We start from the raw sequence: 13,736 nt of genomic DNA, 5'->3' as shown, positions 1-13,736 counted from the left end.
TTTGATCCAGCAATACCACTTCTAGGTCTGTATCCTAAAGACATACTCACCACACACACACACACACACACACACACACACGGAAATATTTGTAGCAGACTTCTTTGTGGTGGACAAGAATTGGAAATCAAGGAATGCCCATCAGTTGGGGGATAGCTAAACAAGCTGTGGTATATGATTGTGATGGAATATAATTGTGCTATAAGAAAGGACAAGTAGGAGGATTTCAGAAAAACCTGTAAAGACTTACATCAACTGATACGAACTGGAGTGAACAAAACAAGGAGAATATTATACACAGTAACAGCAGTATTCCATGATGAAGAATCGTGAATGACTCAGCTCTTTTCAGCATTACAATGATCCAAGACAGCCCCAAAGGACTAATATCCACTTCCAGAGAAAGAGTCGATACTGTTTGAATATAGACTGAAGCATGCTATTTTTCATTTTCTTTCATTCTTTTTATTATTCAAGTCTTCTTGTACAAAATGACTAATATGGAAATGCTTTACATGATTGCATATGTATAACCTATATCTGATTACTTACCATCTCAGTGATGGGAAAGGGGAGGAAAAGATAAAATTTAACACTCAAAACTTTTTTTAAAATGTTAAAAAATTGTTTTAACAGGTAATGGGGGGGGGAATAAAATATAAGATGGATAAAAATAAAAATTTTTTTAAAAGAGGATGGGAATCCCAGGCATGGGGGATAGACAGTGCAAACACTCTGAGTCAGGAAAATGGAGTGTTGCGTGCTAGGAACAGCAAGGAAGCAAGTGTCACTAGATATAAGCATCTGTAAAGAAGTGTTAGATACAAGCAGCCAGCTCATGAAAGATTTTAGAAGTCAAAGAGTTGATTGCGGAACACCTAGAGTTTGTCGAATGGTGAAGAGATATGGATGACATCAATTCGACAGCCAAACTGAAAATGAATTGGATTGGGGAGAGACTTGAGGTGAGCAGACCCATCAGCAGACTATTGCAGTAACCAAGGTTGAGGTGATGAGGGTCTGTACTAGAGTGGTGGCAGTGTCAGAGGAGTAAAGGAAGTGTATACAAGAGAGTAAGTGGGAAAGAAGGTCAGGCTAGGAAAGGTAGACCATGGCAAAAGGACTCTGGGGATGAGGGAGTGTGACCAATAAACCAAAGGCTGCCATTAGAAGGAAGTATGCCCACCTCATATTTGCCCTTCCAGCAAACCTCTTGATGTTTCAACCCAGTTATGACTTTGACTACCTGCATGGCCACGGACAAGTCAGTTAATCTCAGGGATGTATTTTTCCCAGCTTTGTACTGGAAACAGTAAAACTATATCTATTTCCCAAGGTAACTCTGGGAGAAAAGTCCTTTGTACATCTCAAAGAGTTATATAAATGTGAGGCATTTTTAAATATCCGGAAAAAGGAGAGCAGCCTTTGGGGTACTGGAAAACTAGAATCATGATCAGAAATCTTGGTTTATATCAGTTACAAATCAGTTCAGGGGTTGAAAGCACAGATGGCTGTGGGAAGGAATATGAGTCTGGCATCCTTCCCCTTTGTTTCATTTATTTCCAAGAGGCAGACAGCTTTTCACCCCATTGATTTTTTTTTTTAGGGATCATTCCATTTCTTTACGATTCATTTTCCCTCCTGCTCAGCAGTCCTCAGCATTTGTGTCTCTTTCCATACTGATCAAAATTTGCTGGCTATGGCATGATTGCAACAATATTGGATGATGACAACTTTATTGACTGTATTCCTTTGAAATAGTGTCATTTATTAAGGCCCTTCATATGTTGGCCCTTGCCTACCTTTCCAGTCTTCTTACTCCTTACTCTTCTCCACATACTCTATGATGCAGTGATACTGGCCTCCTAGCTCTTAACCAGCCCAAATCATTCTATCTTCAGATTCTATGCCGTTCTCTGGCCTTTCATTCTTTGGTAGATTCCATTTAATTTAATTCAACAAGCATTTATTAAGTACTCATGTACCAGTCATTGTGCTAAGAACTAAAATTAACAGGGCAAAAATGTTCTCAGGGAGCTAACGTTATGCTGCACAGATATAATGGGCCTACAAATGAGTATATTGCAAAGCAAGTTGAGAAGAAAATAACACAGGGATGTGTATCAGAAAAGGCTTCACAAAGGAGTAGGCATTGGAGATGAGTCTTTGAAGGAAGTCAAGGAATCTAAGAAGTGGAAATGAAGACACATTTCAGTCATGGGAGCTGGTTGGTACAATTTTACGGGGCAGGAGACATTGGCTGTAGATGTGGCAAGTAGTCTAGTTTGGCAGGAACATAGATTTTCTGAAATGTAATGATATAAACTAACATTGGAACATTAAATGAGAGTCAGATTTTGGAAGTTTTAAGCTAATTTTTAGTGAGGGTATACCTTATATTATTTTGGCTACTGGATGGAGGATGTTTTGGAGGGGGGAGATACTGGAATTAAGGAAGATCAATTTAGAGGCTATTGGCCATTGGAGATAAGGAGCAGAATTAGGGTAGTGGTTCTGCAGATGGAAATACCTTGATGATAGAAGAGGTGTTGTGGAGATATAAACATGACTGGATGAGGGGAAAGCAGTGAAGGAGAAGAAAGAGCCAAAGATGACTTCAAGTCACAAATATGAGTGGCTAGAATGTTGATACCCTTAACTGAAACAGGGAGGTTTGAAGAAAAGCTTGGGTTTAGGGAAGACGATGAATTCCATTTGGGGGAAAATTTAAGATTTGTTGTGGTTAAAAAATTGTTACCTAATGTCTCATTTTTCAATGATTTATCCTCTTCTGTACTTAGCTAGGCTGATCTTTCTGATTACAGAGCAACAAACCCACACCAGAGTCCAGAGTCAAAGCCTTTTCAGCTTTGAATGAGCTAACAGCTTGGCAGTCTTGAAGACCCTTCATGCCGGGTGTGTGTGTGTGTGTGTGTGTGTGTGTGTGTGTGTGTGTGTGTGAGTGTGTGTGTGTGTGTGTGTTGTATGTGTCTGGGTGTGTCTGTGTCTGTGTGTATGTGTTGTGTGTGTGTTTGTGTGTGTCTGTGTGTGTGTATGTGTGTGTGTCTATGTGTGTGTCTGTGTGTGTCTCTGTATGCATGTGTGTGTCTGGGGGGGTATGTGTGTGTGTCTGTGTGTGCGTGTGGGTATATGTATGTATGTGTGTGTGTGTATTCGTCCTTCCTGAAGAAGACCATGCCATCAGAGAAATAATGACATGACTTGCACTTGACTTTGTTTTGAGTGAGGGAGGGCTGTGCAGGTCACCAGCCTCACTTCTCTTCCAGAGCCATCTGAATCCAGTGACCAGATATTCATCAGGATGACTGGAGATGACCCAGGATGAGGCAATTGGGGTTAAGTGACTTGCCCAAGGTCACACAGCTAGTGAGTATCAAATGTCTGAGATGAGATTTGAACTCAAGTCCTCCTGACTCCTGCACTGGTGCTCTATCCCCTGCACCACCTAGCTGCCTTCGTGCCAGGTAAGATGTTGAAGGATGCACATTGTGGTCATTAGAATGAACACTTTGCTTCTTAATAGTTTTTCAAGGGCTACTTGATAAGTCTTAAAATACCAGTATTATAGATACAAAATTTTTCATGGGTTTCTAAGAACCTAAAACAAACTTTTAGGCCAAAAGAGAAATTAGGTAGAAAGATCTTTTTCCGCTTAATACAAATCACTCTATTTTTGTTTGTAAAAGAAGCAAGACTCTTAAAAAAAAAAAAAGATTCAGGTTTTAATTGTTAGTTTTATTGTTGTCTTTTATTTTTAGACCAGTCACTTTCTCCTAAGTCTCAATCTCATTAAACTTTCCCTTATAGCAAAGAAAAATCACTGACACAGTGGCCTTTTCTACTGTACTCCACTCCACATCTTAAGAGTCCTACCTCTCTTGGAGAGGATGTGGGAGAGTTGGAACACTAATTCATTGTTGGTGGAGCTGCAAGCACATCCAACCATTCTGGAGAGCAATTTGGAACTATGCCCAAAGGGCTACAAAAATGTGCATACCCTTTGACCCAGCAATATCGCTACTAGGACTATATCCCCAAGAGATCATAAAAATGGGAAAGGGTCCCACATGTACAAAAATATTTATAGCAGCACTCTATGTAGTTGCCAAAAACTGGAAGTCAAGGGGATGTCCATCAATTGGGGAATGGCTGAATAAATTATGGTATATGAATGTAATGGAGTACTATTGTGCCATAAGAAATGATGAACAAGAAGACTTCAGAGAGGCCTGGAAGGACTTATATGACCTGATGCTGAGTGAAAGGAGCAGAACCAGGAGAACTTTGTGCACAGCAACGACCACAGTGTGCGAGAGTTTTTTCTGGTAGACTTGGAATTTTATAATAACGCAAAAACTTCTTATAAAAAAAAAAAAATCCCAAAGGTGGTTCTCAAGGCAAAATGCCTTCCACACTCAGAGAAAGAAATATGGAAGTCATTCACAAAATGTAGCAGATCATGTTTGTGTGTGTGTATGTGTTTGTGTATCATGTTTTGATTTGTTATATGATTTCTTTCATTTATTTTAGTCTGACTACATAGCATGACTATAATGAAAATATACTCAATAGGAAAGTATATGTAGAACCTATACAGAATTGTATGCAGTCGTGGGGAGGGAGGGGGGTAGTGGGGGGTAGGTGGGGGGGGATAAAATCTCAATTGTATGGCAGTGATTGTTAAACATTAAAAAATAATAATTAAAAAAAAAAAAAGATTCCTACCTCTCTACTGAGAACAGAGAAGTGCTCTCCTGGACCAGCAGCAGTCTTCATAATCCATCAGGGTTTAACTGTCATTTAGTAGCTGGTTTTAGTTGTTTTACAGTACATGTGTTACTATATGTATAATATAATAATATATTATATACGGTATTTATAATATATAGCATCTATATACATATATGCATATGTATACATTTGTATGCATGTGTGTGAGTATATCTATACATTATGTATATAGAATTTTATGCTTATTCAGTTCTGTATTAGTCAATACAGTTGTCATGGTTTTCCAAATTCCTCACAGTCATCATTTCTTATGGTATAACAATATTCTACGTGAATCATAGACCACATGTTTAGTCCTTTGTCTGTTGATAAAACCACTCTGCTTCTAATTTTTTGCTACCACAAAAATGCTGTTATGAATATTTTGGTATACGTTGAACCTTTCTTCAACTTCCTTGCCAAGTACTAAAATCACTGATTCAAAGGTTATAAATAGTTTAATGATTTTTCCCCCATAATTACAAATTATTTTACAGAAAGTTTGAATCAATTCTTACTCTACCAACAAAGGTATCAGAGGAGTCCCCTGATCTGTTGGATTGGGGAAAGAAAGAGAATAAGTATTTATCTTTCACCTACTATGTGCCAGACACTGTGATAAAAGTTTGTTGTTTTTTTTTTTTTAACAAATATTATCTCATTTGATCCTCACAACAACCCTGGAAGGTAGGTCCTATTATTATTCTCATTTTCTAGTTGAGAAAACTGAGGAAAACAGAACCCAAGTGATTTGCCCAGGGTCACACAGTCAATTAGCATCTGAAGCCAAATTTGAACTCATGCCTTCCCAACTCCAGGCCCAGTGCTCTATCTACTATGAACCAACCACCAAACTGGAGTGTCATGAAGCATGGAGCTTCTCTAATCATAGCACCCACAAGTCCCCATCCAGGTGGAGCAGGTCTTCTCTCTTCCTTTATCCCATCCAACACTATTCCATTTTTTGGGGTTATCTTTGCCAATTTTATGAGTGTGAGGTAAAATCTCAAATTTGTCTTAATTTTTATTGTTCTCATTGGTGATTTACAACAAGATGTCATATGGTTATTGTTTTTAATTTTTCTTTTGAAAGTTGTTTCTTCATTTCCTTGAACCACTTACTTATTAGGGAATGGCTCTTGGCCTTATACTTATGGCAATCCCCTTTATATCCTGAATATCAACCTCTATAAAGATATTGAATGCAAAGCTTTTGGGGGTAAAAGTTTTAAAATTTTATATAATTAAATTATATATATTCTATCGTTTGTTATCTTCCTTATCTTTGTTGCATAGAAATTTCCCTTTCTCCCACATCATAGTGGTAAAAGTACCTCTTTCTGGTCTTTATTTTTGTAATATGACCTTTCCTATTTAGGTTGTGTATCTATTTGAAGCTGTGTCAGATGTTGGGCTATATCTAATTTCTGCCAAACTTCTTTCCAGCTTTTCCAGCAGTTCCTGTTAGACAGAGAATCTTACTGGGAAGCATTTTAATATAAATAGAACACCAGTACTACGGATGCTTACTAGGGAGGTAGCATGGTTGGAGTGGAATGACTTGAGGACTTAGAGGAGACTTGCTTGAATCATGGTTTGACGTTTTCCAGCCATAGGCCAACCATTTATTCTCTCAGTCTCAGTATGTTGTTGTTCAGTCATTTCAATCATGTCCGACTCTTTGTGACCTCATTTGGAGTTTTCTTGGCAAAGATACTGGAATGATTTGATGTTTCCTTCTCCAGCTCATTTCACAGATAAGGAAACAGAGGCAAACAGGGTGAAGCAACTTACCCAAGATCACACAGCTAGTAACTGTCTGAGGCCAGATTTGAACTCAGGAAGATCAGTTTTTCTGACTCCAGATGTGGCACTCCATCCATTGTGCCATCTTGCTGCCCAAGGTCTCAATTCAACTTTCTATAAAATAGGGATGAAAATAATATATTAGCTACTTCACAGCCCTATTGTGAGGAAAATGCTTTGTGAATCTTCATGCACTATATAACTGGAAGTTATTTTTACAACTAAATGTACTATCTCTATGATGGTTGGAAAAGCATGTAAAATTTTTATGAGTTGATGAAACTTTTAGTTCAACTGACAAATTTCAGAGTCTCTCTTCAAGGTTGGATGAACAAGTGAAACAATGTTAACATTAAAGCAACTTCTATGGTAAAATAGAACAAATCTTTGAAGCTTACTGCCAAGTACCTAGAGTCACATCTGATAGCATATGACCATTCTGCCCCGATCAATATCTCTTTTTTTTCCTACTATTTATACTTGACACATAGTAGGTACCTAAGGCTTGTTGACTTGACAAGAAAAAGGATGAGAATGTAATTTGGAAATTACAGCGATGTAAAATAAAGCCAAAATGAAAGATTTTATAAATGAAGGAATAAATGAATGAATAAGGTAAAGTCAAATTAAGGAAGTCAAATGGAAAGTGCTCAAAGCAAGAGTAAAGCCTCCTTATCACAAAATCCCTAATCCCAAAAGAGCAGGTGGAAATTTAAATCAATGTATTTCCAAGATGTGGCCTAAATCGCCATGTAAGGCTTCATGTCATTTTCAGGTAAGGCTGTCAAGAAAAATATCCCATGCAAATTGAAAAGGAAGGTCTGGACAGATAGCCAGCATCTCCCTAAGCAGCACTAGAGAGTCTGAACAATAAGGAAGCTGGATCTGATTTAAGACAGGAGTCATTCATCATTCATAAATCTGTGAGAGCAATGAGGAAGAGACAGACAGAATGCTTCTGGAATAACAAAGGAGAAATTCTGGCCATAAATTCAAGGAAAACTCAAACCTCAGTGGAGCATGACATTTCAAGAAATGACCTGTGAGCTACAGCCCCAGAAATTGCCTACTTGGAAAGATTCTCCACCAGTAGAAAAACAGCTGAATGCAAAATATCCAACTGCTGGTGAGTCAGGGACAGAATCATTGTCTGAGAAGGACAACACATTAATCATTTATTCCTGGAGGCTGTTTTTTTTCCTGAGTTTTTTTTTTACTTCCTCTTACTTATTATTCAATTAAATCTAAACTTGTCTAAATACGAGATCTGATTAGAAAAAGGGTAGACTCACAACAAGGAAATGTATACCGTAACCTTCAGGCATTGTGAAATATGTCAGATTTAACTCTCAGAAAAAAGGCAAGGCAAATGGTATTTTTCATGTGTCCAGGGATCTGCTGCTGACAGCTAGTAAATTGACCCACAGCTCAAAGGTGCCCCGACACACAATCAGAGAAAGTAATGAAAAGATCTTTGGGGGTAAGAGTGTTGGGCTGAAATAACAACTGGAATAAAAGGGGATCCTCACTTGTTAAATGGGGAAGGGGAAGGATAGAGCAACATTCTTCCCTTAATTTTCTCAGGGCTCTCCAACAAAGCTTCAATGTGAATCGAGGTCCTATTTTTTGCTGTCTAATTGTTTTCCTCCTCAACTTGCCACCCGGGGCTCTTCTCAGACTTTCAGTTCCACTGAAAAGCATAGACTTAATTTTCACCAAGAACACAATCCCTCTCCTTAGTTAAGCATTATGTGGGCCAAATTTTAAGAAGTCAGTCAACAAACATTTATTTCATGCTTACTGTGTGTCAAACACCATTCTACTTTAGGGAAGGTTTCCAAGGACACATATATTTCAGACTAAGCAAAACACAGTGAGCAACGGGAGAATTTTAACCTTAAGTCAGGAGTTACTCAAGATTCACGGTTTCCCAGTTGTGGGAGTGGGATGGAGCAGGAATAGGATAAGGAGGCTCCTAAAATCAGTTTTCAACACCTTGCAACTCTATGATGTCATAATATACCTAGCCAGTCCAATTTTCTAGCCTTAGGACAATCAGGCTTTAAGTCAGTAAGATAAATATCTCTTAGCTCAGCCTTCTATACCTTCATTATCATATGGAACTAACTTAGCAAACTAATATACCCTGTGTGCAATTAAAGAATAAAATTTTAGGATTCATCCCTCACTAAAGAAAGATAACAATGAACTAAGACTATATAATAACAGATTTCTCATAATAAATCAATTGTCTTTCTTAGTACCTTCTTGAACTAAAAACCTCAGTGCTTGTACTTTTTTGTATATCTCTTTCCCCTTCCCTTTTATTGTTCCTTTGAATATGTACTGAGAATTCAATTCAACAAACATTTATTAAATTCCTACTACATGCTAGTGATGAGGGATACACTGATAAAGAAAGGCACATCCCTGCTCTTAAAAAGTTCACAATCTAGTAGAATTCAAGGAGTTTTTTTAAAAAATTGAGCATTATAAGTAAAATATTTGAAACTTGAGGAAGCTAAGAAACTTATAATCCAGGAACTGAAAATCTGTCAGAATCATAGACTCTAGAAGTTAAAAAAGACCTTAGCATTACCTAGCCCTTTCATAGATGCGGTAACTGAGGCCCAGAGAGACTTGACCTATATCCCGTTCAATCAGAACTATAACTCAATGTTTGTAGTAAATCTCACAGAAACGGATCACATTTATTCACATTTTTAAGTGTTTATCCTTGGGATGTGATGTATGAGAAAATAGACTCAAAGAGGTCAGATGCTTGCCCAGAGTCATAGTGTCTAGTAAGACTGGTAACCAGGGCTGGATCCCATGGCTCCTGAATCCATGCTGCCTGTGGTGGTGGTTCTTTTTAAAAATTTCCTCATTGCCTCTTTCTTTCATTACCAGAGTTTATAAAGGTATTACTGAGCCAGGTATCCAGCATCTCTCTAAGCTTTGCTTGTACTTTGCTTTTGATGGAATTAATTGTGGCCTTCTTAGAGGTAGATGAACTGTCCTGCTGGTATATCCTGTGGAGTTCTCGTTTTTTATTTAGCAGCTTCTGATTTTCCCCATCATTTTCATCAAAACAGTCTTGGTATTTGCTAGTGTTCTGACCCACATGAGCAAATGCAGTGCTGTAGACCAAATCTCTGAAAGCTGCCCACTCCTTTTCTGCTCCACTGTTGCTAGCTGTGTGTTGGCTCAACTTTCCCTCCAAGTCAGCAACAAACTGTTCACCCTCAGAGAAGAGCTCTAATTTATTGACATTAATTTTTCTGGTAGTCATTTTGCCTTGGGGGCTTCAATTTTGATGAATGCTAATATTTAGCTTGGAAAGAACAAGTCTATGATCAGTCCAGCACTCTGCACCACACATTGGCTTTGTCACTCTCACATCTTGTCTGTCTCTTCTCCTTACAATCACATAATCTATTAGATGCCAATGTTTGCTGTGAGGGTGCATCCATGAAGTTTTATTGTGTTTAGGTAAATGGAAAACAGTGTTGGTGATGAGAAGGTCATATGATGCACAAATCTTCAGCAGTAAATGACCATTGCTTTTGCTGTTTCCAACTCCATTCCTCCATAGGACTCCCTGCCAAGTCTTTGCTGCCAAGCAAAGCTTAGAAAGATGCAGGATTCCTGGCTCAGTAAGAAGGCATGTGAAATTCAGTTTTATGCTGATAGTAACAATCCAAAGCACTTTTATGATTCCCTGAAAGCTATATTTATGGAACAAAAATCTATGGTGCATCCCAACTACTCAGTGCTGATGGAGCCACATTGATTAGTGATAAGGACATGATCCTAGAGAGAGGGACTGAACACTTCCATAGTGTTCTCAACAGACCATCATCAATCAATGCTGAGGCCACTGATCATTTACCTCAGGTTGAAGTCAATCCTCTCTTAGCTGAACTTCCAACTGAAGAAGAGGTTTTGAGGGCCATTAGGCTCCTTTCATGTGGCAAAGCACCTGGTGCTGATTCTATTCCAGCTGAGATTTACAAGGGGGGACCATTGCTCATACAAAAGATGACTGAAATTTTCCACGTTATATGGCAAGAGGAAGTTATCCCCCAGGAGTTCAAGGATGCCTCCATTATCCATCTCTATAAAGGTAAAGCAAACAGATTATCCTACGACATTCATGGGGCGGGGGCGGGGGGGGGGGGGGATGGTCTCTCTCTTAATCATTGCTGGCAAAATTCTTGCTAGAGTCCTCCTTAACAGGTTGATCCTTTACCTGGAAGATAGTCATCTACTTGAGAGCCAGTGTGGCTTTAGAAAGGGCCAAGGAACAGTCAATATGGTGTTTACTGCTTGACAACTCCAGGAGAAATGCCAGAAGCAGAACAGAGGTCTGTACACAACATTTATAGATCTGACCAAGGTTTTTGACATTGTTAGTGGTGAGGGCTTATGGAAAATTATGTCAAAATTTGGTTGCCCAGAGAAGTTCATCAATATTGTTTGTCAGTTTCATGATGGCATGTTTGCCTAGGATCTGGATAGTAGACAAAGCTCTTGTGCCTTCCCAGTCACCAATGGAGTGAAACAGGGCTGTGTACTTGCTCCCATGCTTTTTAGCATGATATTTTCAACCATGTTGTCAAATGCTTTCAATGAGGATGAACAAGGAATCAAGGTCAACTATAGTACTGATGGTAAGTTCTTCAATTTGAAATGTCTACAAGCCAAGACGAAAGTGGAGGGAGTGTTGGTGCATGGTTTTCTGTTTGTAGATGATCGTGTTCTCAATGCAGCCTCTGAAGTTGAGATGGAACAAAGTATGGATCAATTTTCTGCTGCTGTGCTAATTTTGACCTAATAATTAACACCAAGCAAACACAGATGCTCCATCAGCTACCACTGCACCAGTCACACGTGGGACCATTGATTGCATCAAATGGAGAAGTTTTGAATGCTGTGGATAAGTTCACTTACCTTGGCAGTGTACTTTCCAGTGATGTACACATTGACAATGAGGTTGCTGCACACATTGCCAGAGCTAGCTCAGTGTTTGGGAGGCTCCAAAGAAAAGTTTGGGAGAGAAGAGGTATTAGACTGACTACCAGACTGAAGGTCTACAGAGCTGTTGTGCTGACCTCATTGTTGTGTGCCTGTGAAACATGGACAGTCTACCAGTGCCATGCCAGGAAACTGAATTGCTTCCATTTGAACTGTCTTAGGAAGATTCTGAGGATCACCTGGCAGGATAAGGTACCAGACACTGAAGTTCTTGCTTGAGCTGAACGGCCAAGCATTCATACTATGCTTCAGAGAGTATAACTCTGATGGGCTGGCCACATTGTTCAAATACAAAATGTACGTTTGCAAAAAAGATTATTTTATGGAGAATTCATGTGGGGCAGGTGATCACATACTGGTCAGAAGAAGCGATACAAGGACGCTCTCTCAATAACTTTGGATTTGGCTGTGCAACGTGGGAGATGCTGGCACAGGATTGCTCAGCATGAGTCCCCCCATCAGAAAGGGTGCTGTGCTCTATGAGCAAAGCGGAATTGAGACAGCACAAAGTAAGTGCAGGATGCACAAATTTAGCATATTCACCCCAAATATTATCACAGACTATCTGTGCCCAACCTGTGGTAGAGCATTCCAAGCTCATTGTATTGGTCTGATCAGCTGCAGTCAGACACAATGAAATTTCATTTTATCATGGTGATGTCATTTTGGTCCTCTTTGAGAATGAAGGACAACAACCAACTAACCAACTAACCATATGAAGGTATTTTAAAAAAATGGTATAAAATAACTTTTTTTAAACCAGGTAAACATATCATTAGTTTCCTTTTTAAATTACTTTTTCGATTGCCAAGTGTTTATTTTCCCCTCTATTGTCTCATCCTACTGAAAAGAAAAGAAAAACAAAACCCTCATAACAAATAAGCAAAGTCAGGCTCAATAAATGAATATATTGTCCCAGAAATGTTTGTTTCCTTCTGCACATCAGTTCATCAGTCATGCTTCATCTTCAGTTGAATCTAGAGTCATGTTGATCAGTATGTTGGCCAGAATTCTTAAGTCTTTCAAAATTTTTTTGCACGCTCTAATTGTTATAGTTTAAATTGTTCTCCTGGTTCTCACTTTACTCTGCATCAGTTCATATAAGTCTTCTCAAGCTTCTCTGAAACCCTCTCTTTCATCATTTCTTACAGCACAGTAGTTTTCCATTACATTTGTATGCCAAAATTTGTTAAACCATTCCCCCACTGATGGACACTTCCTTAGTTTCTAATTCTTTGCCAGAACTTACACAACTTTTGCCACTTTCTTTGATCTTTGAGTATATATAGGCTTAGTAATGGTTTCACAAGGTCATAGAATACGTAAGGTTTGGGAAGTTTTGGGTCAAAATTCCAACCTGTTTTACAGAATGGCTGGACCAATTTATAGCTTTACCAACTGTGTCTCAATGTACCTATTTTCTTCAAGTCTTGCCAAGGTTTGTCATATTCACTTTTTGTCAACTTTGCCCAGTATGAGGTGGAACCTAAGGGCTGCCTTCATTTACAGTCCTCTAACAATCAAGGATTTGGGACATTTTTTGAATATGGCTATAATTGCTTAGATTTTTTCCCTTGAGAACTTCCCACTCATCTCCCTTGACCATTTGTCAGTTGGATAATGGCTCTTATTCCCATAAATCTGAATCTATTTCTTCTATATCTTTATAAGAGAAACTTTCTGCAAAGATTTTTTTCCCAAATAACTTTTTCCCTTGTCATCTTATCTATAATGGTCATTAACTCATTTCTTAGCTTCTGAGATTATGAGTACATATGTACCTTGAGGCTAGGAAACCTTATTTATCTTTGTAATTCTCTTGTCTAGCACGTTACTTTGGACACAGTTGATAATCAATAAATGGTAAATAATGATAATAGAACAGAACAGAAAGAAACCTCAGAGATCATCCAGTTTTAGTTTTTCATTTTATCAAAAAGGAAACTGAGTCCAAAAGAAGCAAAATGATTTGTCTAGGGTCTGGAGCTGATTAATAGAGAAATTATGATTAAACCCTATTGCTATGGTTTGATTTTGTGTTATATCTATCGATCAACAGGCCTATAATAAGGACCTATAATGTGCCAGACATTTTTACAAGG

At 38.5% G+C, this 13,736-nt stretch overlaps 1 protein-coding gene across 1 annotated transcript in view; it reads right to left on the bottom strand.

Annotated features, from left to right (window-relative positions):
• Positions 1 to 13,736, bottom strand: part of PSKH2 (protein serine kinase H2) — a 176,832-nt gene that overhangs the window by 152,542 nt on the left and 10,554 nt on the right. Inside the window, exon 2 of the mRNA XM_072603651.1 lies at positions 6,586 to 6,711. The gene's annotated coding sequence lies outside the window, so the exon portion shown is untranslated. The remainder of the gene's footprint in view (positions 1 to 6,585; positions 6,712 to 13,736) is intronic.

Source organism: Notamacropus eugenii, chromosome 4 (assembly GCF_028372415.1).
Source record: "Notamacropus eugenii isolate mMacEug1 chromosome 4, mMacEug1.pri_v2, whole genome shotgun sequence".
Classification (NCBI taxonomy): Eukaryota; Metazoa; Chordata; class Mammalia; order Diprotodontia; family Macropodidae; genus Notamacropus; species Notamacropus eugenii.
Note: the sequence above shows the minus strand (reverse complement) of the source record. Positions and strands in the feature narration are given on the sequence as shown.